Source organism: Triticum aestivum, chromosome 3A (assembly GCF_018294505.1).
Source record: "Triticum aestivum cultivar Chinese Spring chromosome 3A, IWGSC CS RefSeq v2.1, whole genome shotgun sequence".
Taxonomy (NCBI): Eukaryota; Viridiplantae; Streptophyta; class Magnoliopsida; order Poales; family Poaceae; genus Triticum; species Triticum aestivum.
Genome location: NC_057800.1, coordinates 471,011,831 through 471,039,034, shown reverse-complemented (window position 1 = coordinate 471,039,034; position 27,204 = coordinate 471,011,831).

Sequence of the window (27,204 nt, the reverse complement as noted above, 5' to 3'; positions counted from 1 at the left end):
TCACTAGCTTCCCGTATTATGTAGTCAAACTCATTCATAAGAACGAGAGTGGCCAACTTTTTAGCCCTAGGATTCTTTATAATGGGAAGCTCAAAAAAAATCTTTGCAAAGTAGGATGAGTACAAATAAATTTACTTTCAAGTTTCAAAACTAGTGCCGTAATAGCATCCGCATAAGATCTAGTAGTTTTAAGTATAAGAGCATCATCAAAACTTAGATTCCCAACACAATTGAAAAATTCTTGGATACGCTCTTTTCCCATAATGTTCCCTTGCCCCAAAATAGAAGTTTTAGCATCCAGATTGCTCGTACGCCCAATCTTAGGAGTTAGGCCATCATCTGTTGGTGCCATACCGGAATCACTCATCATTGCAAGCAAATGATAGATTTGACAAGAAAACGGCGAACAAAAAAAGAGGGGCGAATAAAACGGCAAATTTTTGTGAAGTCGGGAAGAGGAAAATGAGAGGCAAATGGCAAATAATGTAAATTGCAAGGATATGAGATTTGTGATTAGGAAGATGGTATATGTTGAAGATCCTCCCCGGCAACGGCGCCAGAAATTCCTTTTGTTGTCGCTTGAAGCTACGTCGGTATTTCCCCAAAGAGGAAGGGGTGATGCAGCATAGCGGCGGTAGGTATTTCCCTCATATGTGAAAACAAGGTTATAGAACTAGTAGGAGAACCAAGCAACACAACATAAATAGCACCTGCACACAAATAACAACTTCTCGCAACCCGACGTGTTAAAGGGGTTGTCAATCCCTTTCGTGGTACGACGCCTCAAGATAGGCAAACGGAGATGAGGTAAATTTGTAGTAGATTGATAGATCGAATGCCAAATAAATAAATAAGAATAAATTGCATCAAGGTATTTTTGGGTTTTTAGATTAATAGATGTGAAAAATAAATGCAAAGGAAAAGTAGATCGCAAAGGCAAATAATATGAGAAAGAGACCCCGGGGCCGTAGGTTTCACTAGTGGCTTCTCTCGAGAAAAATTGCAAACAGTAGGTGAACAAATTACTATTGGGCAATTGATAGAACTTCAAATACTCATGACAATATCCAGGCAATGATCATTACATAGGCATCACGTCGAGGATTAGTAGACCGACTCCTGCTTGCATCTACTACTATTACTCCACACATCGACCGCTATCCAGCATGCATCTAGTGTATTAAGTTCATGGAGAAATGGAGTAATGCAATAAGAATGATGACATGATGTAGACAAGATCTATCTATGTCGAGATAGACCCCATCGTTTTTATCCTTAGTAGCAACGATACATACGTGTCGGTTCCCCTTCTGTCACTGGGATCAAGCACCGTAAGATCGAACCCACTACAAAGCACCTCTTCCCATTGCAAGATAAATAGATCAAGTTGGCCAAACAAAACCCAAATATCGGAGAATAAATACAAGGCTATAAGCAATCATGCATAAAAGAGATCAAAGAAACTCAAATACTTTCATGGATATAAAAAGAGATAGATCTGATCATAAACTCAAAGTTCATCGGATCCTAACAAACACACCCAAAAGAGTTACATCATATGGATCTCCAAGAGACCATCGTATTGAGAATCAAGAGAGAGAGAGAGAGGAAGCCATCTAGCTAGTAACTACGGACCTGAAGGTCTACAAATAACTACTCACACATCATCAGAGAGGCACCAATGGAGGTGGTGAACCCCATCCGAGATGGTGTCTAGATTGGATGTGGTGGTTCTGGACTCTGTGGTGGCTGGATCAATATTTTGGTGACTCCCCTAGGGTTTTGGGAATATTGGGGTATTTATAGAGCAAAGAGGCGGTCCGGGGGGACACCCGAGGTGGGCACAACCCACCAGGGCGCGCCTGGGCTTCCTGGCGTGCCCTGGTGGGTTGTGCTCCCCTCAGGGCATCCCCAGGCGTAGCTAGGGCCCATTACGTTCCTTTTGGTCCAAAAAAATCTGCGTAAAGTTTCATGCCATTTGGACTCCGTTTGATATTGATTTTCTGCGAACTAAAAAACATGGAAAAAACATCAACTGGCACTTGGCACTATGTCAATAGGTTAGTACCAAAAAGTGATATAAAATGACTATACAATGATTATAAAACATCCTCGATTGATAATATAACAACATGGAACAATCAAAAATTATAGATACGTTGGAGACGTATCAGAACCACGGTGAGATTGAAGAAGATAGGAATCCCGGAAGCCCCGATAAGGTCGCCCGCCAACCAAAATTACACTCTCATCATGGTGTTCGACATCGTGATTGCTTTCATGCACCTTGTACATGGCGGCCAAAGGTGGACCATGTTGTCTGCGGCCGATTTTTTGCCATACGAGTACGAAGACGATGTGCTCCTTTATAACCGCATCTTCGCGGTGACAAACTAGGGGACTTCTTTCCTATGTGACACACCCTATGGTATACTCCCTCTCTTCCAGTTTGTTGGTTTGGAATTTTTTCAATTTATAAGTTTCAAATTCAAATTTAGAGATCCCCATCACATGTTGAGATTACAATGTCCATTAAGTTGTTGCGTGCATGTACTAGTTTTTTATTGGTTATTTATATTGGTCACGCATGCACGCATTGCAAATAATGTTTTTACCACATTTTCTTAGGAAACTGAGTGCAATAATTGAGTAGTTTTGCAAACTACCGGTACTATACCTGAAATGGTTCAAAATCAACACCACCACCACGCCCGCATCTGACCGCCCTGGCCGACCCACACCCCCTCCCTTGACGGCATGCGCGTCCCGCGTGAAATGGTCAGCGTCGCCCTGAAGCGTTAGTGCCTCATTAATGCCCGACCAGAGCGGAGACGACCTCTCACTGGCGTCGGATTTGAAGCAGCGCACCGACCGAGAGAGCGCCGCTTCACGGTGCACGTGACTGCTCTGTGTCGAGGCTGGCCATAGTTTGGATGAGTCTCCATCGTGGGGAGCCACACTAAGAAGCTGAGATGATATGGACTCCCATTGCCCACCACTATGGATTGTTCCATCTATGAAGAACACGTGGGACTAGAACTATGAGACAGAATTGTACCCAGGAGTGGACGTACGAACCTGAGTAATGTAGAAGTAGAAAGACACAAATATTATGAACATGCGTGGCATATAGGCATTTCTCTCTTACTACCACTAAATGTTGTACGTGCAATGCACGATGATGTTATGATGTACGTGCCTAAGTACTCTACTACTATATTGATTGGAGGCACATATTAGGTTTTATATTTGTTTGCGTGTATGGACCGAGACCTTCCAACTAGACGTATCTTTCTCTCTGGGTCGCACTTTGTATCATTCATACCACTAGTACTACTACGTGTGGTCTCCGACCCAAAAGTGGAGAAGCTCTAACACGTTGTTCATGTCCCACTCCTTTTCGCTGACGTGTGGGACATCCAGCACGTGCCGTGTTTGGCACTCCTTCGTCGTAAGAGTTGAAACACTAGCTTTCATCAAAAATAAAATATAAATATAAATCAGCAGTGATACTATACCAGGCGGTTTCCTTGCTCCTCGATATCAGAAAGAATACTTCCGTTCGGCGACATGTGGGACATCGACCATCCTGGTCCACTTGCCATGCACGCAGAACTCCAAGGGAGAGTCACCCCGGTCGTCGCACCATACTAATAATGACTAATGAGCCGTCAAATCACAGGCCCAACCTTTCCCACTATGAAGTTGCTCGGACGAAGGAACCATCATGACTTCGTTGAATTCTGCTTCTTGAAGAAAACTATTGTACCAGTAGTACTGCTAGCTACAATAGTATTGTACTCCAGCAGAGGCCTCCTTTGGTTAATAGGATAGAAATTTTATAGGAATATGAAAATCATAGGAGGTGAGATGACATGCATCTCAATTCCTATAGAGAAAGAGATGCCATTTGATGCATAGGATAGGAATTTTTCCATTGAGTCTAGGCTAATGTACTGGTAATTTGCTCTAAAAACTACAATAGTAACTAGTACTAGACATGCTTGTAATTAATTAAACAAACGTATGGGCGACACAGACACACACACTAACTACTAGTACTACTACTTCTCACATGCTGGCCAGACGCTGTCGTTCTCCTTCCCGGCTTTGTCGACGACACCCCACCGCGCTTGGATCTCCACCGAGCTCTTCGCAGCAGCGCGTGCGACCTCTTCTTTCTTATGGCAGCGGGCCTCTTTTCTTGAGTGCTTTTTGCCTTTTCCGCTCCCTCTGTGCGGCTTTGGACGCCTCTTGCTCTACCGCCCATTCGTCCTTGGCAGCTTCAAAGTCCGCCCACGTAGGTGTGAGGTCGCAAGCGGCGATGAACTCGGCACGGCGGGATGCCATCGCTTCCCTACCATTTTGTGTGCGGTCATGGGCGGCGAGGAACTCGGCACGGCGGGATGCCATCGCTTCCTTACCAGTTAGTGTGTGGCGCGGTGACATGAACGACGCTTGGTGAGAGCTCTCGGGTGGAGTGGCTGGACAACCATATAGTGCATTGGTTTGTCAAGAGCTCAAGCACAGAAGACGAAGGAAATTTGGATTCCGCTTGAATCCTAGTCATTTATTACCGAGTAAAATGCATTGGCGGTCATCGAACTTGTCTTGATAGCTCACTTTGATCATTGTATACGATATATGGTGATTATACGGTCACTGGCTCAGCGTATAGCTCTGTATTTGTCTGGTTAACCAGTCAAATAGGCCGCGTGCGCCTCATCAGCTCGTGTTCTGTATCTACTATCTATCTATGCGGGCCAACCTATCAGTGGAGAAAGAAATAAAAACCAAAATTATTCGTATGTGAGAAATCAAACCACGGACTCATTGCTGCAACACACACTCGTCAGCCAAATGAAAATGAAATACTTTGTGTTAAATGCACAAACCGATTTTTTATATTATACGTGATGCACACATTAGCGCACACTGTCCATAGACACAAGTAGCATGTACGCGTGCAGACACTCATGCTCACACTGTCAAACCATGCTAACGTATGCACGTTGCCCTCTCAATCAAAGTTTGGCTCATGGCGCAACGCAAACATTGAGCCCGTCACCTACGCGCCCCGATGGTGTGTGACATTACTGTTTAGACGTTTGCTGACGGCCTCCGCGAATACCGATCATATATTCACATGGCTCAACACCAATATCATACTCGTGCTTGGGCACCGAGCTGCTCAACATTAGCCATGGCTCTGCACATGACGCGACGACGTGACTCGGTGCCTTGCTCATGTATATCATCCATCACAACGACAATCTATAAAAAAGCCTAGCTAGAGAGGGTACTATGGTACCTATATATGTATCGTGAGTGATCGATCGTAGTGCCACTGCACACGAGTGTGTGTTTGGTCGATTCGTCCATTATTCGTAAGTTATGCATGGTTGTGTGGTGTCTAATGGTGGTCGTCGGAGGCTAGTTGGCGACAAGAGCGGTTGCATGGACGCCTGGTTGTCTATACGTGCCGCATACGCTTCAAAGGCTCAGCATCCATGAATTCACATTTTACCACCACGCCAGCGTCTGACCGCCCTGGCCTATCGAAACCCCTTCCAACGCTAGCGCGCGCTTCCAGCCAAAAAGGGTCAGTGTCTCTCCAGAACGTCAATGCCGCATTCACGAGTGTGAGCTTCAGTGACTTAACTGCAGGTGCAGTTGGGTCACTGACATGTGGGCCTGATGCCTGTTGGTCCCACATGTCAGTGACCCACATGCACCTGCAGTTAAGTCACTAAAGGATCGTCCGCATTCACGCTCGACACGACCTCTCACCGGCGCCGACATTGTAGTAGCGCGACGACCGAGAGAGCGCCACCCGCACGGCATCCTGGTGCAAGAGACCGCTCCGTGTTATCGACACCACGGCCATCCATCTGTCTGCCGCCAACATTAATGACAAGCGGCTGCCAATGAACCTACTCCGGCGTCAGCCGTCCATCCGTCTGCCGCGGCTCATTGCCACTCGCCCGCTATATTAACTTCAGCCCCAGCTCCCAGCCATAGCCAAAGACCAACATCCATTCTCCTCCAGTCCTTTCCTTCTGTCGGCACCACTCCAACCATGGCCTCCTGGCACTCCAAAGCTCTCTATGATGTACTGTCGAGGAGCAGACAAAGTACATCGGCGGCTCCGCTCCGGGCACGCTCCAAAGCTCACTTGGACGTACTATCACAAGAGCAGACAAAGGAGAGCTCGGGCTCCCCCTGGCCGCCACAACCGCTAAGCCGGCGCGCATGCGCAGGCGCAGCCGGCAGCGAGGAAGAGTAGTACATGGTAGGTCGCTGTAGCTCTGGTCCTAGGAAGGCCACCGCTCCTCCACTCAGTCGACACTAAGCTTGGTGGGGTAAACATCGGCGGCCGATTAACCACTTGACGGTGATGTGGAGGCGGAAATCTTCAGAACTGTAACATCCCAAATTTTCAATTTGGAATGTTATACATTAGATCATCATTGCATATCATATTTTATTTGCGTTTGGTTTTGATCTTACAATTTCTACGCAACTCAAGGACCCACGGAGAGAGTTGGGGAATTCATTATTTTCATATTTGAGCTTTCTCAAATTTTGAGAATAGGATCATTTGATTTTATTTATTTTATCATCAGTTATTTCTATTAAAAAATATGAGAGAGGGAATAAAATGACTTTCCCAAAATAAATAAATATTTAGGATTTAATAATAAAATCAAATAAGATTTTATTTTGGAGTTTTTCGTTATTTTATTTGAATTCAGGAAAAATGTGCATTTTTCAAAATTGCATTTAGGCCCCAAATAAATGTTCACCTTGTGCGTCTTGATTTTAGAAGCCAGGGAAAATTCATTTCGGGATTTTTGGAGTCCGTTTAGTATTTCTTTTTATTTTTCTTCTATGCGTAATTATTAAAAAAAACATGAACCGACCTAGGGCCGTGTCCGACTAGGACTCCCGGCCCATTAGGCTATATAAGCTGGGGTAGAGGCCCAGCCGAACCCTAGCCCCGCCCCAAGCCACCCCAGCACCACCCCGCCGCCGCCAGCGCCGCCGCCGCCGCCGCACGCCGCCCGAGGTTCACCGCCTCGTTTTCCGCGCCGATTTTTTTTCGAAAAACTGTTCAGTTTTTCCGTCGGTTTTTCCGGCGTTTTTTAGTTTCGGGTTTTTTAAATAGATCTGTTTTTCCAGTTTATTTAATTAGCGAGCGTTCGCCCGTTCGTTCGTTCTAGCGAACGTTCGTCGTTTTTCTTTTTCTCGGATTTAACCCGCGATTTTTGTGATCGCGATTCCTGATCCGATTTTCTTTTTAGTATAACTTTTCGCTCGTTTATCGGAATCAGGCGATTCAAGCGCCTAGAGTTTCGTCTCAAAACCCTCTATCCGTTTAACCAACTTAAACAAGTTTTTGCTACTGTAAAATTTGCCCTAGATCCAGATTGCTAGAACGAAGTTGTTTTCTTTCTCCATTTGACTTTCGTTGCTTTGTTCAATTTGATTCTTTTTGCAAACCGAGTTCTTAAGATGAACCTTCTGGTTAGATCTCTTATTCGAGTTTTACCTGTGCATTAGATGAGTACTTATTGTATGCTTGTTTGTTTGTTTGTGATAGAGTACCCGGAGTGCGCCGCTTGTTACTTCGAATCGCTAGGTTTCCCGGATCATCAGTAAGGCAAGTAACACTTTGATCATACCTTTCCTACTACCTAGTTTTATTGCATTAGATCAATCCTCAGACATTGCATGATTAGGATCTAATTAAATTGTGGGATGGGAAGTAGTTGAGGTAGTACCTATTACCTGTTTATTATCAAACCTTTGGGAGTTACTTCTACATTTGCCATTATGCCATGCTATGCTAGTAGACGTGGATTGTGTGAATGATATCCATGACAGATGTGAGTTTGTTAATTAATGGTTTATCTAAGGTGGCAACTTAAACACACATCTGGGTGGATTGAGGCACCTGGGTATTCCAGGACTTGCCTGTTTTCTTTTGGACCGCCACCCAGGCTCAAAGGGATCATGAGACTATTCATACTAGAAACTTCCGTGTGCAGCCACAAGCTATTATGGGCTCTAGCATAGTTGACTAAGTCATGCGAACTCTTACAGTGGTAGACTAGCAGATGTAGGGGATGTAGGTGGTACGGTCTACCCGATCGTAAGGTGCTAGCGCTTCTGAAAGACTATGTCTCGGTCATCCGTCTTCTCAAACACCATGTAGTGAGAGAAACCAAATGGAGGCAATCGAGTCTTGTGGGGAAAAGTGCGCAAACCTCTATAGAGTGTAACAAACTAATCATGGTTAGCCGTGTCCCCGGTTATGGACAATTTTGAGTATCTAGTACCTGGATTATCATGTGAATCTCAACATGTTACTCTAAATTAATTTTGTTGGGTTTTGTTTAATGATGACGCTTAATTGGGATTGAGAATGCTGTCAACCATTCTCAATGTTTAACAACTACCATGATAGTTAAATAAATTTATTTCTTTGTAGTAGGGAAAAATTGGCTTTACGCAAAACTATAACCATAGAGCTTTCCACCAGCCAAGTATGCATATAGTATAGTTGTCTCATTCCATTACTCTCTATGTGTTACCTTGCCAGCATATTCCATGTGCTGACCCCTTTCGGGCAGCAACGTTAATGTTGCAGACTTTTCAGACGATGATTAAGGAGTTTTTAGGTCATGGTTCTATACTCAGTGATGCCGTTGGAGTTGATGGACTCACTTACCTTCCAAGCCTTCCGCTGTTATCGTATTAGATGGCCTTAAGCCATATTTATTGTAATAAGTTCTCTATGGAGACACTCGATGTAATAAGTGTGTGATTGCTACTCTGTTATAGATCCTCCGAGTACTGTGTGGTGTCAGCATTACTGATCGAGGGATGACACCGGAGCACAGAGATCAGACTGGTTGAGGTCTGGTCGCTACAGAGATGGTATCAGAGCACACACTGACTGTAGGACACGACCACTAAGCTAAAGACCTAGATCACTATTCAGTCTCTTCTCTTCTGACCTCTCATCTTTTGTACTCTTTAGGATGGCGGATGCAAGGAACAAGTTCACGCAACCGGATGAGGATACACCCTTTGGACGTCACTTGAAGGAAGTCACTAGATACCTGAACATAGGAGTACCAAGCTTCACCGGAACCTACAACGCCACTTTACCTGAAGAAGAGCGCTGGATGATTCAATTTCAAGTTCCAGGAAGGACGTTCATGCTAGTCATTGAGCCCATAGAGTTATCTTTTGATGCACCAACTTGGAGTCTAGGAAAGAGCATGGCAGCACACATCGACATGGGACGCATTGGAGAAGTCTACCACAATGATCTCAAGGATACTATCTACCAGATTTGTGGGCACCGAGATGATCACTGGGAGATGATCAGCACTCGAAAGGATAGATCAATTGCAGCTTTTATCCAGGAGTTAAACAGCACATTCGACGACAAGAGAACCAGATGTCCGCCGACATGATAGACCTGAAGAAGGCAAGGACAAGAATCAAGGAACTGGAGGAAGAACTCAAGGCTACACGTGAAGATTATGAAGAAGAAATTGAAGTATTGGTGGGCAAGAATGCTGACTTAACAATGAAGATCGGGATATTTATGGGAGGCCCTACACCAGTAGATGAAGATGAAGAACCCAAGGAGATTCGCCCGGAAGACTACATCATCATCGACGACACCGATTCGGATCCAGACAATAGCGATGATGATTATGTTGATGAAGCTGGAGCAGATATCATGGAGTTTGCAACCGAAGAATATTTCTAGTAGACCACCTTATCAGTAGTAGTAGTCCACCATGTAAATATAGTAGTCCGAGCACTTTTACGATAGTTAGATTGATTGTATGCCCTTGTTTGATTGAATGAAGTGAATTGTTTGCTTTTGCCTCATGTGCATATGGGTAGTGTTTTCTCTTTAGACCCCCTCTATTCTTACATCTCATCTTTTCTAAACCCTCAGATGCCTCCGAGATGTGTCCCCGGATTTACCTTTCCACCGGAGCTCACCCAGTTGATCCAGCAGCATAACACATTGATGCAGTTGCTAGTCCAGAATCAGAATCAGGGGAACAACAACAACAACCCACCACCACCACCACCACCTGTTGATCACTTAACCCGTTTTCTTAGGCTGAATCCGCCAGTGTTTTCCAGTAGCACTGAGCCGATAGTAGCAGATGATTGGCTCCGCAAGACAGCTAGAGAGTTGACCACAGCAGGATGCACAGATGCGGAGAGGGTGAAGTTTGCCGCACATCAGCTGGAAGGACCCGCAGCATCATGGTGGGAGAATTTCACAGCCACTTTCCCTGTCGACACTGTCACATGGGACCAGTTTCAGCAGGCTTTTCGTACTGCCCATGTTTCAGCAGGAGCTATGGCCATGAAGAAGCGTGAGTTTCGCAACTTGCGCCAAGGAGGACAGACAGTAGGCCAGTATGTGGAGGACTTTAGTAAGCTAGCACGTTATGCCCCAGATGACGTCGCTACGGATGCAGCAAAGCAGGAGAAGTTTCTAGAAGGACTGAATGATGAGTTGAGCATGCAGTTGATGGTAGCAACCTTCAACAACTACTAGGAGTTGGTAGATCGCGCTCTTATGATTGAAGGCAAGCAGCAGCAAATTGAGAACCGCAAGAGGAAGTATGGACAAGGAAAGTACAATTCAGGAGCTCAACAGAAGCCATGTTTTACCCCTAGACCGGGAGGACATTTTCAGCATACCCGTGGAGGAGGTAGCTCACACAATCACAATGGCACCAGGAATGGTAATGGGAATGGAGGAAGCAGTGGCCAGAGTCGCACCAACCCATCAACCCCAGCCAAGAAAGACATGATCCAAGTCACTTGCTTTAAGTGTTCGAAGACCGGACATTATGCCAATGAATGCCCTGAATTACAAAATGGAAATGGCAATGGAAGCTCTGGGAAGAAGCCGAACCCTTTCCAGGGGACAGGTGAACCGCGTTAGCGTGGAGGAGGTTGAAGCTCAGCCTGATGCAGTAATAGGTAAGTTTTTGGTTAAGTCATTTACTGCACTCGTTCTATTTGATACTGGCGCATCGCATTCATACATCTCAAGGGGATTTGTGGATAAGTATAACCTGTCAACCCAAGCCCTTAGGTCACCCATGTTAGTAACCTCGCCTGGAGCAGAGTATATGGCTAGTCGATGGTGTGATCGGTTACCATTAAGGATTGGTAACTATGTTTTTCCCTTAGACCTAATAGTATTGGAATCCCAAGGATTGGATGTGATATTAGGCATGGATTGGTTATCAAAGTATGAAGGGAATATTGAATGTGCTAGTAAGTCAATTTTGCTTACCACCCCAGAAGGGAGAAGGATCAAGTATGTATCCCGACATGTGCCAAAGAGGGCTCAAGTAAATTGCTTAACAGGAGTTGTGCAGGAGGAAGTACCAGTGGTAAGGGATTTCCCTGAAGTATTTCCAAAAGAGTTGCCACGCATGCCACCAGATAGAGATATTGAGTTTTTGATTGAGCTATTGCCAGGCACAGGGCCAATATCAAAGAGACCATATAGGATGCCAGCGAAGGATTTGGTGGAAATTAAGAAGCAGATTAAAGAGTTATTGGATAAGGGATATATTCGCCCAAGTTCTTCACCTTGGGGATCGCCAGTACTTCTAGTGGAGAAGAAGGATGGATCGTTAAGGATGGTTGTTGATTATCGAGGATTGAATGAAGTAACGATCAAGAACAAGTACCCACTACCAATGATCAATGATCTGTTTGATCGATTGCAAGGAGCTAAGGTATTTTCCAAGATCGATTTGCGATCAGGGTACCACCAATTGAAGATTAGAGAATAGGATATTCCTAAGACAGCTTTTACCACCAGGTATGGGCTGTACGAGTATACCGTTATGTCATTTGGTCTGACTAATGCACCTGCAGATTTTATGAACATGATGAACAAAGTGTTTATGGAGTTCTTGGATAAGTTCGTCGTAGTGTTCATTGATGATATCCTGGTTTACTCGAAGAATGAAGAGAGCATAAGGAACATTTGCGATTGGTACTTGAGAAGCTCAGAGAACATCAGTTTATGCCAAGTTCAGCAAATGTGAGTTTTGGTTGAAGGAAGTAGGATTCTCGGACACGTTATATCCGGAGAAGGAATAGCAGTAGATCCCACTAAAGTTGATACCGTGACCAAATGGGAAGCACCGACCACGGTTGGAGAGATACGGAGATTTCTGGGACTTGCAGGATACTACCGGAGATTTATTGAGAATTTCTCAAAGATTGCGAAGCCTATGACGGAGTTGTTGAAGAAGAATACCAAGTTCATATGGACTGAGGAATGTGAGGCTAGTTTCCAGGAGTTGAAGAAACGTTTAGTTACCTCACCAGTGTTGATTTTGCCAGATCAAACCAAGGACTATGAGGTGTATTGCGACGCTTCACGTCGAGGACTTGGAGCAGTGCTTATGCAGGAAGGGAGAGTTGTTTCATATGCCTCAAGACAACTTAAGCCACATGAGTTGAATTATGCTACGCATGATTTGGAGTTAGCAGCCGTAGTGCATGCATTGAAAACATGGAGACATTTCCTCATTGGAAACCATTGTGAGGTGTACATGGATCATAAGAGTTTGAAATACATTTTCACGCAGAAGGAGTTAAACCTCAGACAAAGGAGATGGTTGGAGCTCATCAAGGATTATGATATGAGATTGCATTATCATCCTGGAAAGGCTAATGTAGTAGCTGACGCATTAAGCCGTAAGAGCCATGTCAATACAATAATGACGGGAGCAATACCAAGGGAGTTAGCGGAAAATCTTCGTGAACTATGTTTGGAAATAGTTCCTAGAGGCTATGTAGCAGCATTGGAGATTCAGTCAACTTTGATGGATAGAATCAGAGAAGCTCAGACGACTGACAAGGAGATTGCTTCTATTAGGGAAAAACTTAGCAAAGGAAAGGCTAAAGGATTTCGTGAGGATGAGCACGACACCCTATGGTTTGAAGACCATGTTTATGTGCCAAATGACCCAGAAATTAGGAAGTTGATTCTGCAAGAGGCACACGATTCACCATATTCGATTCACCCAGGAAATACCAAGATGTATTTGGATTTGAAAGACATTTTCTTGTGGAACGGAATGAAGAAGGATATTGCGGAGTATGTAGCAGTTTGTGATGTATGTCAGAGAGTAAAGGCAGAGCATCAGAAGCCAGCAGGATTGTTACAACCATTGCCGATACCCGAATGGAAGTGGGATAAGTTAGGCGTGGATTTTATCACGGGATTACCCAGAACTCGTTCAGGCTATGACTCAATTTGGGTTATAGTCGATTGGTTGACGAAGGTAGCTCACTTCATCCCGGTAAAGACCACTTACACCAGTGCTAAGTTGGCAAAGATATACATGACCAGGATCGTATGTTTGCATGGAGTTCCGAGGAGTACCATATCAGATAGAGGAACCCAATTTACCTCAAAGTTCTGGAAGCAGTTGCATGAAACTTTGGGTACCAGGCTAGAATTCAGTACAACATTTCATGCACAGACAGATGGATAGACCGAGAGAGTCAATCAGATTCTGGAAGATATGCTGAGAGCTTGTGCGCTAGATTATGGATCTAGTTGGGACGACAATTTGCCATATGCAGAGTTCTCTTACAACAACAGTTACCAAACCAGTTTAAAGATGGCCCCTTTCGAAGCTTTGTATGGAAGGAGATGCAGGACACCGTTGTCGTGGGACAAAGTTGGAGACCGCCAGTTGTTTGGACCTGACTTGATTAAAGAGTCTGAACAGAAGGTGAAGTTGATTCGCGATAGGCTCAAGATAGCCCAGTCCAGACAAAAGAGTTATGCAGATTCTAAATGGAAGGAGACAGTTTACGAAGTTGGAGATAGAGCTTATCTTCGAGTATCTCCACTTCGGGGAACAAAGCATTTTGGAGTTAAGGGAAAGTTAGCGCCACGATTTGTAGGACCATATCGAGTTTTGCAGCGTATGGGAGAAGTGGCCTACAAGTTGGAATTACCGGGAGGATTTTCAGGAGTTCATGATGTATTCCACGTTTCCCAGTTGAAGAAGTGTCATGCGGAGATGGATGACATACCGTTGAGAGACACAGTGCCATTGGAAACAATTCAGTTGGATAACGATTTGACCTATGAGGAGAAACCAATTAAGATCCTCGAGTTTGCCAGCTGAGTCACTCGCAGCAAGGTTATCAAGTTTTGCAAAGTTCAGTGGAGCAACCACACAGAGGATGAAGCCACCTGGGAGCGAGAGGAAGAGTTGCTCAAGGACCACCCTCACCTATTTTCTAGCCAATCCGAATCTCGAGGGCGAGATTCATCTTAAGGGGGTAGGTTTGTAACATCCCAAATTTTCAATTTGGAATGTTATACATTAGATCATCATTGCATATCATATTTTATTTGCGTTTGGTTTTGATCCTAGAATTTCTACGCAACTCAAGGACCAACGGAGAGAGTTGGGGAATTCATTATTCTCATATTTGAGCTTTCTCAAATTCTGAGAATAGGATCATTTGATTTTATTTATTTTATCATCAATTATTTCTATTGCAAAAATACGAGAGAGGGAATAAAATGACTTTCCCAAAATAAAGAAATATTGAGGATTTAATAATAAAATCAAATAAGATTTTATTTCGGAGTTTTTTGTTATTTTATTTGAATTTAGAAAAAATGTGCGTTTTTGAAAAGTGCATTTAGGCCCCAAATAAATGTTCACCTTGTGCAGCTTGATTTTAGAAGCCCGGGAAAATTTATTTCGGGATTTTTGGAATCTGTTTAGTATTTCTTTTTATTTTTCTTCTGCGCGTAATTATTTAAAAAACACACGAACCGACCTAGGGCCGTGTCCGACTAGGACTCCCGGCCCGTTAGGCTATATAAGCCGGGGTAGAGGACCAGCCGAACCCTAGCCCCGCCCCAAGCCGCCCCAAGCTACCCCAGCGTCGCCCCACCGCGGCCAGCGCTGCCGCCGCCCCGCCGCGCCGCCGCCGCCGCCGCCGCACGCCGCCCGAGGTTCGCCGCCTCGTTTTCCGTGCCGTTTTTTTCGAAAAACCGTTCGGTTTTTCCGTCGTTTTTTTAGTTTCAGGTTTTTTTAAATAGATCGGTTTTTCTGTTTTATTTAATTAGCGAGCGTTCGTCCGTTCGTTCGTTCTAGCGAACGTTTGTCGTTTTTTGTTTTTCTCAGATTTAACCCGCGATTTTTCTGATCGCGATTCCTGATCCGATTTTCTTTTTAGTATAATTTTTCGCTCGTTTATCGGAATCAGGCGATCCAAGCGCCTAGAGTTTCGTCTTGAAACTCTCTATTCGTTTAACCAACTTAAACAAGTTTTTGCTACTGTAAAATTTTCCCTAGATCCAGATTGCTAGAACGAAGGTGTTTTCTTTCGCCGTTTGACTTTCGTTGCTTCGTTCGATTTGATTCTTTTTGCAAACCGGAGTTCTTAAGATGAACCTTCTGGTTAGATCTCTTATTCAAGTTTTACCTGTGCATTAGATGAGTACTTATTGTATGCTTGTTTGTTTGTCTGCGATAGAGTTCCCGGAGTGCGCCGCCTATTACTTTGAATCGCTAGGTTTCCCGGATCATCAGCAAGGCAAGTAACACTTTGATCATACCTTTCCTACTACCCAGTTTTATTGCATTAGATCAATCCTCACACATTGCATGATTAGGATCTAATTAAATTGTGGGATGGGAAGTAGTTGAGGTAGTACCTATTACCTGTTTATTATCAAACCTTTGGGAGTTACTTCTACGTTTGTCATTATGCCATGATATGCTAGTAGACGTGGATTGGGTGAGTGATATCCATGACAGATGTGAGTTTGTTAATTAATGGTTTATCTAAGGTGGCAACTTAAACACACATCTGGGTGGATTGAGGCACCTGGGTATTCCAGGACTTGCCTGTTTTCTTTTGGACCGCCACCCAGGCTCAAAGGGATCATGAGACTATTCATACTAGAAACTTCCGTGTGCAGCCACAAGCTATTATGGGCTCTAGCATAGTTGACTAAGTCGTGCGAACTCTTACAGTGGTAGACTAGCAGATGTAGGGGATGTAGGTGGTACGGTCTACCCGATCGTAAGGTGCTAGCGCTTCTGAAAGACTATGTCTCGGTCATCCGTCTTCTCAAACACCATGTAGTGCGAGAAACCAAACGGAGGCGATCGAGTCTTGTGGGGAAAAGTGCGCAAACCTCTGCAGAGTGTAATAAACTAATCATGGTTAGCCGTGTCCCCGGTTATGGACATCTTGAGTATCTAGTACCTGGATTATCATGTGAATCTCAACATGTCAATCTAAATTAATTTTGTTGGGTTTTGTTTAATGATGATGCTTAATTGGGATTGAGAATGCTGTCAACCATTCTCAATGTTTAACAACTACCATGATAGTTAAATAAATTTATTCCTTTGTAGTAGGGAAAAATTGGCTTTACGCAAAACTATAACCATAGAGCTTTCCACCAGCCAAGTATGCATATAGTATAGTTGTTTCATTCCATTACTCTCTATGTGTTACCTTGCCAGCATATTCCATGTGCTGACCCGTTTCGGGCTGCAACATTAATGTTGCATACTTTTCAGACGACGATTAAGGAGTTTTTAGGTCGTGGTTGTATACTCAGTGATGCCGTTGGAGTTGATGGACTCACTTATCTTCCAAGCCTTCCGCTGTTATCGTATTAGATGGCCTTAAGCCATATTTATTGTAATAAGTTCTCTATGGAGACACTCGATGTAATAAGTGTGTGATTGCTACTCGGTTATAAATCCTCCGAGTACTGTGTGGTGTCAGCATTACTGATCGAGGGATGACACCGAAGCACAGAGATCAGACTGGTTGAGGTCTGGTCGCTACAAGAACCTTGTGCTCCGGAGGAGGAGGTGTTGGAAATATGCCCTAGAGGCAATAATAAAATGGTTATTATTGTATTTCCTTGTTCATGATAATTTTTTATTGTTCATGCTATAATTGTATTAACCGGAAACCGTAATACATGTGTGAATACATAGACCACAACATGTCCCTAGTAAGCCTCTAGTTGACTAGCTTGTTGATCAATAGATGGTCATGGTTTCCTGACCATGGACATTGCATGTCATTGATAACGGGATCACATCATTAGGAGAATGATGCGATGGACAAGACCCAATCTTAAGTGTAGCACAAGATCGTGTAGTTCTTTTGCTAAAGCTTTTCTAATGTCAAGTATCATTTCCTTAGACCATGAGATTGTGCAACTCCCAGATACCGTAGGAATGCTTTGGGTGCACCAAACGTCACAACGTAACTGGGTGGCTATAAAGGTGCACTACAGGTATCTCCGAAAGTGTCTGTTGGGTTGGCACGAATCGAGACTGGGATTTGTCACTCCGTATGACAGAGTGGTATCTCTGGGCCCACTCGGTAATGCATCATCATAATGAGCTCATTGTGACTAAGTAGTTGGTCACGGGATCATGCATTACGGAACGAGTAAAGTGACTTGCTGGTAACGAGATTGAACGAGGTATTGGGACACCGACGATCGAATCTCGGGCAAGTAACGTACCGATTGACAAAGGGAATTGTATACGGGATTGCTTGAATCCTCGACATCGTGGTTCATCCGATGAGATTATCTTGGAACATGTGGGAGACAACATGGGTATCCAGATCCCGCTGTTGGTTATTGGCCGGAGAGTTGTCTCGGTCATGTCTGCATGATTCCCGAACCCGTAGGTTCTACACACTTAAGGTCCGATGAAGCTAGGGTTATAGGGAAAGTTTGTACGTTGTTACCGAATGTTGTTCGGAGTCTCGGTTGAGATCCCGGACGTCACGAGGAGTTCTGGAATGGTCCGGAGGTAAAGAATAATATATAGGAAGTGAGGTTTTGACCACCAGAAGTGTTTCGGGCGTCACCGGTAATGTACCGGGACCACAGGAGGGTTCCGGGGGTCCACCTGGAGGGGCCACCAGCCCCGGAGGCTTGCATGGGCAAAGAGTGGGAAGGAACCAGCCCCTGAGTGGGCTGGTGCGCCTCCCACCAGGGCCCAAGGCGCACCTAGGAGGAGAAAGGGGGAAACCCTAGGCGCAGATGGGCCTAAGGCCCACCCTAGGGCGCGCCCCCCCTCTCCCCCTCTTGGCCGCCCCCCTCCATCCCATCTAGGGCTGCTGCCCCCTAGGGGTGGGATCCCTAGAGGGGGCGAACCCTCCTCCCTCCTCCTATAATTAGTGGGGGTTTTGGGGCTGCCCAACACACGAGTCTCTCTCCCTCTTGGCGCAGCCCTACCCCTCTCCCTCCTCGTCTCTTGCAGTGCTTGGTGAAGCCCTGCTAGCATGCCATGCTCCTCCACCATCACCATGCTGCCGTGCTGCTGCTGGACGGAGTCTTACCCAACCTCTCCCTCTCTCCTTGCTGGATCAACAAGGAGGAGGCGTCCCCGGTCTGTACGTGTGTTGAACGCGAAGGCGCCGTTGTTCGGCGCTTAGATCAGAATCAACCGCGATCTGAATCGCTACGAGTACGACTCCTTGACTTGCATTCTTGTAACGCTTCCGCATCGTGATCTTCAAGGGTATGAAGATGCACTCTCCTCTCTCTCGTTGCTAGTCTCTCCATAGATTGATCTTGGTGACACGTAGGAAATTTTTGAATTATTGCTACGTTCCCCGACAGTGGCGTCATGAGCCAGGTCTATGCGTAGATTCTATGCACGAGTAGAACACAAAGCAGTTGTGGGTGATGATTTGTTCAATTTTCTTACCGTTACTAGTCTTATCTTGATCCGGCGACATTGTGGGATGAAGCGGCCCGGACCGACCTTACACGTACGCTTACGTGAGACTGGTTCCACCGACTGACATGCACTTGATGCATAAGGTGGCTGGTGGGTGTCTGTCTCTCCCACTTTAGTCGGATCGGATTCGATGAAAATGGTCCTTATGAAGGGTAAATAGCAATTGGCATATCACCGTTGTGGTTTTGCGTAGGTAAGAAACGTTCTTGCTAGAAACCCATAGCAGCCACGTAAAACATGCAACAATAATTAGAGAACGTCTAACTTGTTTTTGCAGGGTTTGCTATGTGATGTGATATGGCCAAAAGGATGTGATGAAATAGGAATCACGACTTGCATGTCGATGAGTATGACAACCGGCAGGAGCCATAGGAGTTGTCTTAATTGATTTATGACCTGCGTGTCAATGAAAAACGCCATGTAATTACTTTACTTTATTGCTAACCGTTAGCCATAGTAGTAGAAGTGATAATTGGTGAGGCAACTTCATGAAGACACGATGATGGAGATCATGGTGTCATGCCAATGACGATGGTGTTCATGCCGCGCCTCGAAGATGGAGATCAAAGGCGCAAAATGATATTGGCCATATCATGTCACTTTATGATTTGCATGTGATGTTTGTCATGTTTTTACATCTTATTTTCTTAGAACGACAGTAGCATAAATAAGATGATCACTCATTAAAATATCAAGAATTGTGTTCCCCCTAACTATGCACCGTTGCTAAGGTACGTTGTTCCGAAGCACCACGTGATGATCGGGTGTGATAGGTTCTAACGTTCGCATACAACGGGTGTAAGCCAGATTTACACACGCAATACACTTAGGTTAACTTGACGAGCCTAGCATGTACAGACATGGCCTCGGAACACGGAAGACCGAAAGGTCGAACATGAGTCGTATAGTGGATACGATCAACATGAAGATGTTCACCGATGATGACTAGTCCGTCTCACGTGATGATCGGACACGGCCTAGTTGACTCGGATCATGTATCACTTAGATGACTAGAGGGATGTCTATCTAAGTGGGAGTTCATTGAATAATTTGATTAGATGAACTTAATTATCATGAACATAGTCAAAAGGTCTTTGCAAATTATGTCATAGCTCACGCTTTGGTTCTACTATTTTAGATATGTTCCTAGAGAAAATTTAGTTGAGAGTTGACAGTAGCAATTATGCGGACTGGGTCCATGAACTGAGGATTGTCCTCATTGCTGCACAGAAGGGTTATGTCCTTAATGCACCGATCAGTGTGTTGAACCTCGAGCGTCGTCTGTAGATGTTGGGAAACATCTGACATACACGTTTTCATGACTACGTGATAGTTCAATGCGTAATTCTAAAAGTTTAGAATTGTGGCACCAAAGACGTTTTTGAAACGTGGCAGAACATATGAGATGTTCCAAAGACTGAAATTGGGATTTCAGACTAGTGCCACGTCAAGAGGTATGAGACCTCTCACAAGTTTCTTAATCCTGCAAACTAAGGGAGAAAAGCTCAAACGTTGAGCATGTGCTCACATTTTCTGAGTACTACAATCGCTTGAATCAAGTGGTAGTTAATCTTCCAGATGAGATAGTGATGGTTCTCCATAGTCACTGCCACCAAACTATTTGAGCTTCGTGATGAACTATAAAATATCAGGGATAGACATGATGATCCTTGAGCAACTCACGATGTTTGACACCGCAAAAGTAGAAATCAAGTAGGAGCATCAATTGTTGATGGTTAAACCACTAGTTTCAAGAAGGGCAAGGGAAAGAAGGGATACTTCATGAAACGGCAAATCAGTTGCTGCTCTAGTGAAGAAACCCAAGGATGAACCCAAACCCGAGACTAAGTGCTTCTGCAATGAGGGGAACAGTCACTGAAGCAGAACTACCCTAGATACTTGGTAGATGAGAAGGCTGGCAAGGTCGACAGAAGTATTTTGAATATACTTATATTATGTGTACTTTACTAGTACTCCTAGTAGCACCAGGGTAATAAATACCGGTTCGGTTGCTAAGTGTTAGTAACTCGAAATAAAAGGCTACGGAGACTAGCTAAAGGTGAGATGACGATATGTTGGAAGTGTTTCCAAGGTTGATGTGATCAAACATCGCACGCTCCCTCTACCATCGAGATTGGTGTTAAACCTAAATAATTGTTATTTGGTGTTTGCATTGAGCATAGACATGATTGGATTATGTTTATCGCAATACGGTTATTCATTTAAGGAGAATAATGGTTACTCTGTTTATTTGAATAATACCTTCAATGGTCTTGCACCGAAAAATGAATGGTTTATTGAATCTCGATCATAGTGATACACATGTTCATGCCAAAAGATATAAGATAGTAATGATAGTACCACATACTTGTGGCACTGCCATTTGAGTCGTGTTGGTATAAAACGCATGAAGAAGCTCCATGTTGATGGATCTTTGGACTCACTCGTTTTGAAAAGATTGAGACATGCGAACCATGTCTATTGGTAGATATGCATGAAGAAACTCCATACAGATGGATCATTTGGACTCACTTGTTTTGAATCACTTGAGACATGCAAATCATACCACATGGGCAAGATGACTGAAAGACCTCATTTTTAGTAAGATGGAACAAGAAAGCAACTTGTTGGAAGTAATACATTTTGATGTGTGCAGTCCAATGAGTGCTGAGGCACGCAGTGGATATCGTTATGTTCTTACATCACAGATGATTTGAGTAGATGTTGAGTATATTTACTTGATCAAACACAAGTCTGAATTATTGAAGGGTTTAAGTAATTTCAGAGTGAAGTTGAAGATCGTCGTGACAAGAGGATAAAATGTCTATGATATGATCATAGAGATGAATATCTGAGTTACGAGTTTGGCACACAATTAAGACATTGTGGAAATTGTTTCACAACTAATACCGCCTGGAACACCATAGTGTGATGGTGTGTCCGAACATCATAACTGCACCCTATTGGATATGGTGCATACCATGATGTCTCTTATCGAATTACCACTATCGTTTATGGGTTAGGCATTAGAGACAACCGCATTCACTTTAAATAGGGCACCACACAATTCCGTTGAGACGACACCGTATGAACTATGGTTTAGAGAAACCTAAGCTGTCGTTTCTTAAAAGTTTGGGGCTGCGACGCTTATGTGAAAAAGTTTCAGGCTGATAAGCTCGAACCCAAAGCGGATAAATGCATCTTCATAGAATACCCAAAAATAGTTGGGTATACCTCCTATTTCAGATCCGGAAGCAAAAGTGATTGTTTCTAGAAACGGGTCCTTTCTCGAGGAAAAGTTTCTCTCGAAAGAATTGAGTGGGAGGATGGTGGAGACTTGATGAGGTTATTGAACCGTCACTTCAACTAGTGTGTAGCAGGGCACAGGAAGTTGTTCCTGTGGCACCTACACCAATTGAAGTGGAAGCTTATGATAGTGATCATGAAACTTCGGATCAAGTCACTACCAAACCTTATAGGTCGACAAGGATGCGTACTACTTCAGAGAGGTACGTAATCCTGTCTTGGAAGTCATGTTGTTAGACAACAATGAACCTACGAGCTATGGAGAAGAGATGGTGGGCCCGGATTCCGACGAATGGCTCGAGGCCATAAAATCCGAGAGAGGATCCATGTATAAAAACAAGGTATAGACTTTGGAAGAACTACTTGATGGTCGTAAGGCTATTGGGTGCAGATGGATTTTAAAAGGAAGACGGACAATGATGGTAAGTGTCACCATTAAGAAAGCTCGACTTGTCGTTAAGATGTTTTCCGACAAGTTCAAGGAGTTGACTACGATGAGACTTTCTCACTCGTAGCGATGCTAAGAGTCTGTTGGAATTATGTTAGCAGTTACTGCATTATTTATGAAATCTTGCAGATAGGATGTCAAAACATTGTTTCCTCGACGATTTTCTTGAGGAAAGGTTGTATGTGATACAACCAGAAGGTTTTGTCAATCCTGAAAGATGCTAACAAGTATGCAAAGCTCCAGCAATCCTTCTAAGGACTGGAGTAAGCATCTCGGAATTGGAATGTACGCTTTGATGAGATGATCAAAGATTTTGGGTTTATACAAAGTTTATGAGAAACTTGTATTTCCAAAGAAGTGAGTGGGAGCACTATAGAATTTTTGATGAGTATATGTTGCTAACATATTGTTGATCAGAAATGATGTAGAATTTTTGGAAAGCATACAGGGTTATTTGAAAAGTGTTTTTCAATGGAAAACCTGGATTAAGCTACTTGAACATTGAGCATCAAGATCTATAAGGATAGATCAAAGACGCTTAATAGTACTTTCAAATGAATACATACCGTGACAAGATTTTGAAGGAGTTCAAAATAGATCAGCAAAAGTTCTTGGCTGTGTTACAAGGTGTGAGCATTGAGTAAGACTCAAGACCTGACCATGGCAGAAGAGAGAGAAAGGACGAAGGTCGTCCTCTATGCTTTAGACATAGGCTCTACAGTATGCTATGCTGTGTACCGCACCTGAAGTGTGCCTTGCCATGAGTCATTCAAGGGGTACATGAGTGATCCAGGAATGGATCACATGACAGCGGTCAAACTTATCCTTAGTAACTAGTGGACTAAGGAATTTTCTCGATTATGGAGGTGGTAAAAGAGTTCGTCGTAAAGGGTTACGTCGGTGCAAACTTTGACACTAATCCGGATGACACTGAGTAGTAAACCGGATTCGTATAGTAGAGCAGTTATTTGGAATAGCTCAAAGTAGCGCGTGGTAGCTGCATCTACAAGATGACATAGAGATTTGTAAAGCACACATGGATCTGAAAGGTTCAGACCCATTGACTAATATACCTCTCTCACAAGCAAGATATGAACAAACCCCATGGGTGTTGGATTCATTACAATCACATAGTGATGTGAACTAGATTATTCACTCTAGTGCAAGTGGGAGATTGTTGGAAATATGCCCTAGAGGCAATAATAAAATGGTTATTATTGTATTTCCTTGTTCATGATAATTGTTTATTGTTCATGCTATAATTGTATTAACCGGAAACTGTAATACATGTGTGAATACATAGACCACAACATGCCCCTAGTAAGCCTCTAGTTGACTAGCTCGTTGATCAATAGATGGTCATGGTTTCCTGACCATGGACATTGGATGTCATTGATAACGGGATCACATCATTAGGAGAATGATGTGATGGACAAGACCCAATCTTAAGCGTAGCACAAGATCATGTAGTTTGTTTGCTAAAGCTTTTCTAATGTCAAGTATCATTTCCTTAGACCATGAGATTGTGCAACTCCCAGATACCGTAGGAATGCTTTGGGTGCACCAAATGTCACAACGTAACTGTGTGGCTATAAAGGTGCATTACAGGTATCTCCGAAAGTGTCTTTTGGGTTGGCACAAATCGAGACTGGAATTTGTCACTCTGTATGATGGAGAGGTATCTCTGGGCCCACTCGGTAATGCATCATCATAATGAGCTCATTGTGACTAAGTAGTTGGTCACGGGATCATGCATTACGGAACGAGTAAAGTGACTTGCTGGTAACGAGATTGAACGAGGTATTGGGACACCGACGATCGAATCTCGGGCAAGTAACGTATCGATTGACAAAGGGAATTGTATACGGGATTGATTGAATCATCGACATCGTGGTTCATCCAATGAGATCATCGTGGAACATGTGGGAGCCAACATGGGTATCCAGATCCCGCTGTTGGTTATTGGCCGGCGAGTTGTCTCGGTCATGTCTGCATGATTCCTGAACCCGTAGGGTCTACACACTTAAGGTACGATGACCCTAGGGTTATAGGGAAAGTTTGTACGTGGTTACCGAATGTTGTTCGGAGTCCCGGATGAGATCCCGGAGGTCACGAGGAGTTCTGGAATGGTCCGGAGATAAAGAATAATATGTAGGAAGTGAGGTTTTGACCACCGGAAGTGTTTCGGGCGGAACCGGTAATGTACCGGGACCACAGGAGGGTTCCGGGGGTCCACCTGGAGGGGCCACCAGCCCCTGAGGCTTGCATGGGCCAAGAGTGGGAAGGGACCAGCCCCTAAGTGGGCTGGTGCACCTCCCACCAGGGCCCAAGGCGCAGCTAGGAGGAGAAAGGGGGAAACCCTAGGCGCAGATGGGCCTAAGGCCCACCCTAGGGCACGCCCCCTCTCCCCCTCTTGGCCGCCCCCTCCATCCCATCTAGGGCTGCCGCCCCCCTAGGGGTGGGAACCCTAGAGGGGGCGCACCCTCCTCCCCTCCTCCTATAAATAGTGGGGCTTTTGGGGCTGCCCAACACACGAGTCTCTCTCCCTCTTAGCGCAGCCCTACCCCTCTCCCTCCTCGTCTCTTGTAGTGCTTGGCGAAGCCTTGCTGGCGTGCCATGCTCCTCCACCATCACCATGTTGCCGTGCTGCTGCTGGACGGAGTCTTCCCCAACCTGTCCCTCTCTCCTTGCTGGATCAAGAAGGAGGAGACGTCCCCGGGCTGTACATGTGTTGACCACGGAGGCGTCGTTGTTCGGCGCTTAGATCGGAATCAACCGAGATCTGAATCGCTACGAGCACAACTCCTTCATCCACGTTCTTGTAACGCTTCCGCATCACGATCTTCAAGGGTATGAATATGCACTCTCCTCTATCTCGTTACTAGTCTCTCCATAGATTGATCTTGGTGATATGTAAGAAATTTTTGAATTATTGCTACGTTCCTCGATAGGAGGTTATCGAGGTAGAGCTAGACAAAGCCGAGGAGGATGAGGAGGAGGGAAAGACAATAGCCGGAGCGTCAGTTCTTAGGGCCCATGGCCGTACATGGTGGTCGTGCGCAGGCGATCATAGATTAGATTAACAGTAGGTTTTAGTATGGTTTGTGCGAAATATGTAATGAACTTCATCTAGTTTATAGGAAAAGTTTTCAAAATGTAATGAAGTCCATCTAGTTAATTTGAAATTTTCTTTGTTTGCACGAATTTCGTTCGGTTAGTTCATATAGTTGTCGAAAGGTATGCGGTCAGCATTGGATGGCATCCTCTGGTATTAGTGTCCTTGGACAGATGCCGGTCTAAATTTGTGGGTCAATGCTGGAGATGCCCTAAGTATCATTCTATAATCGCTAATAGTGCTCCACTATTTCACAGGGAACAGTTATCCCTTGATCAAAATCAGATCCACCGTGTTTCACACTCCTCCCACGTAAGAGTGTAGATGCTTGCTTACATAAAAATGGAGCAAGTGGACGGCACTGTAGCACGTCATATCACTCAAACTAGCCCGCCTAACGCACGGGAAAGCCCCGCCCTCGTCATTTTGTCGTAGATTTCTATCGATCGATGATACGTCTCCAACATATCTATAATTTTTGATTGTTCCATGCTATTATATATTCTGTTTTGGATGTTTAATGGGATTTATTATACACTTTCATATTATTTTTGGGACAAACCTATTAACCCAAGGCCCAGTACAAATTGCTATTTTTTTTGCCCATTTTAGTGTTTCACAGAAAAGGAATATCAAACGGAATCCAAACGGAATGAAACCTTGGGTAGCATGATTTTTGGAACAAACGTGATCCAGAGGACTTGAAGTGGACGTCAAGCAACCAATGAGGTGGCCACGAGGTAGGGGGCACGCCCTCCCCCCTCGTGGGCCCCTCGTGGCTCCACCGACCTACTTCTTCCTCCTATATATACCCATATACCCTGAATACATCCAAGAGCACCACGAAACCCTATTTCCACCACCGCAACCTTCTATACCCAAGAGATCCCATCTTGGGGCCTTTTCCGGAGCTCCACCAGAGGGGGCATCAATCACGGAGGGCCTCTACATCAACTCCATGGCCCCTCCGATGATGTGTGAGTAGTTTACCTCAGACCTTCGGGTCCATAGTTATTAGCTAGATGGCTTCTTCTCTCTCTTTGGATCTCAATACAAAGTTCTCCTTGATCTTCTTGGAGATCTATTCCATGTAACTCTTTTTGCGGTGTGTTTGTCGAGATCCGATGAATTGTGGGTTTATGATCAAGTCTATCTATGAACAATATTTGATTCATCTCTGAAATCTTTTATGTATGATTGGTTATCTTTGCGAGTCTCTTCGAATTATCAGTTTGGTTTGGCCTACTAGATTGATCATTCTTGCAATGGGAGAAGTGCTTAGCTTTGGGTTCAATCTTGCGGTGCTCGATCCCAGTGACAGAAAGGGAAACGACATGTATTGTATTGTTGCCGTCGAGGATAAAAAGATGGGGTTTGTTTCGTATTGCTTGAGTTTATCCCTCTACATCATGTCATCTTACCTAATGTGTTACTCTGTTCTTATGAACTTAATACTCCAGATCCATGCTGGATAGCGGTCGATG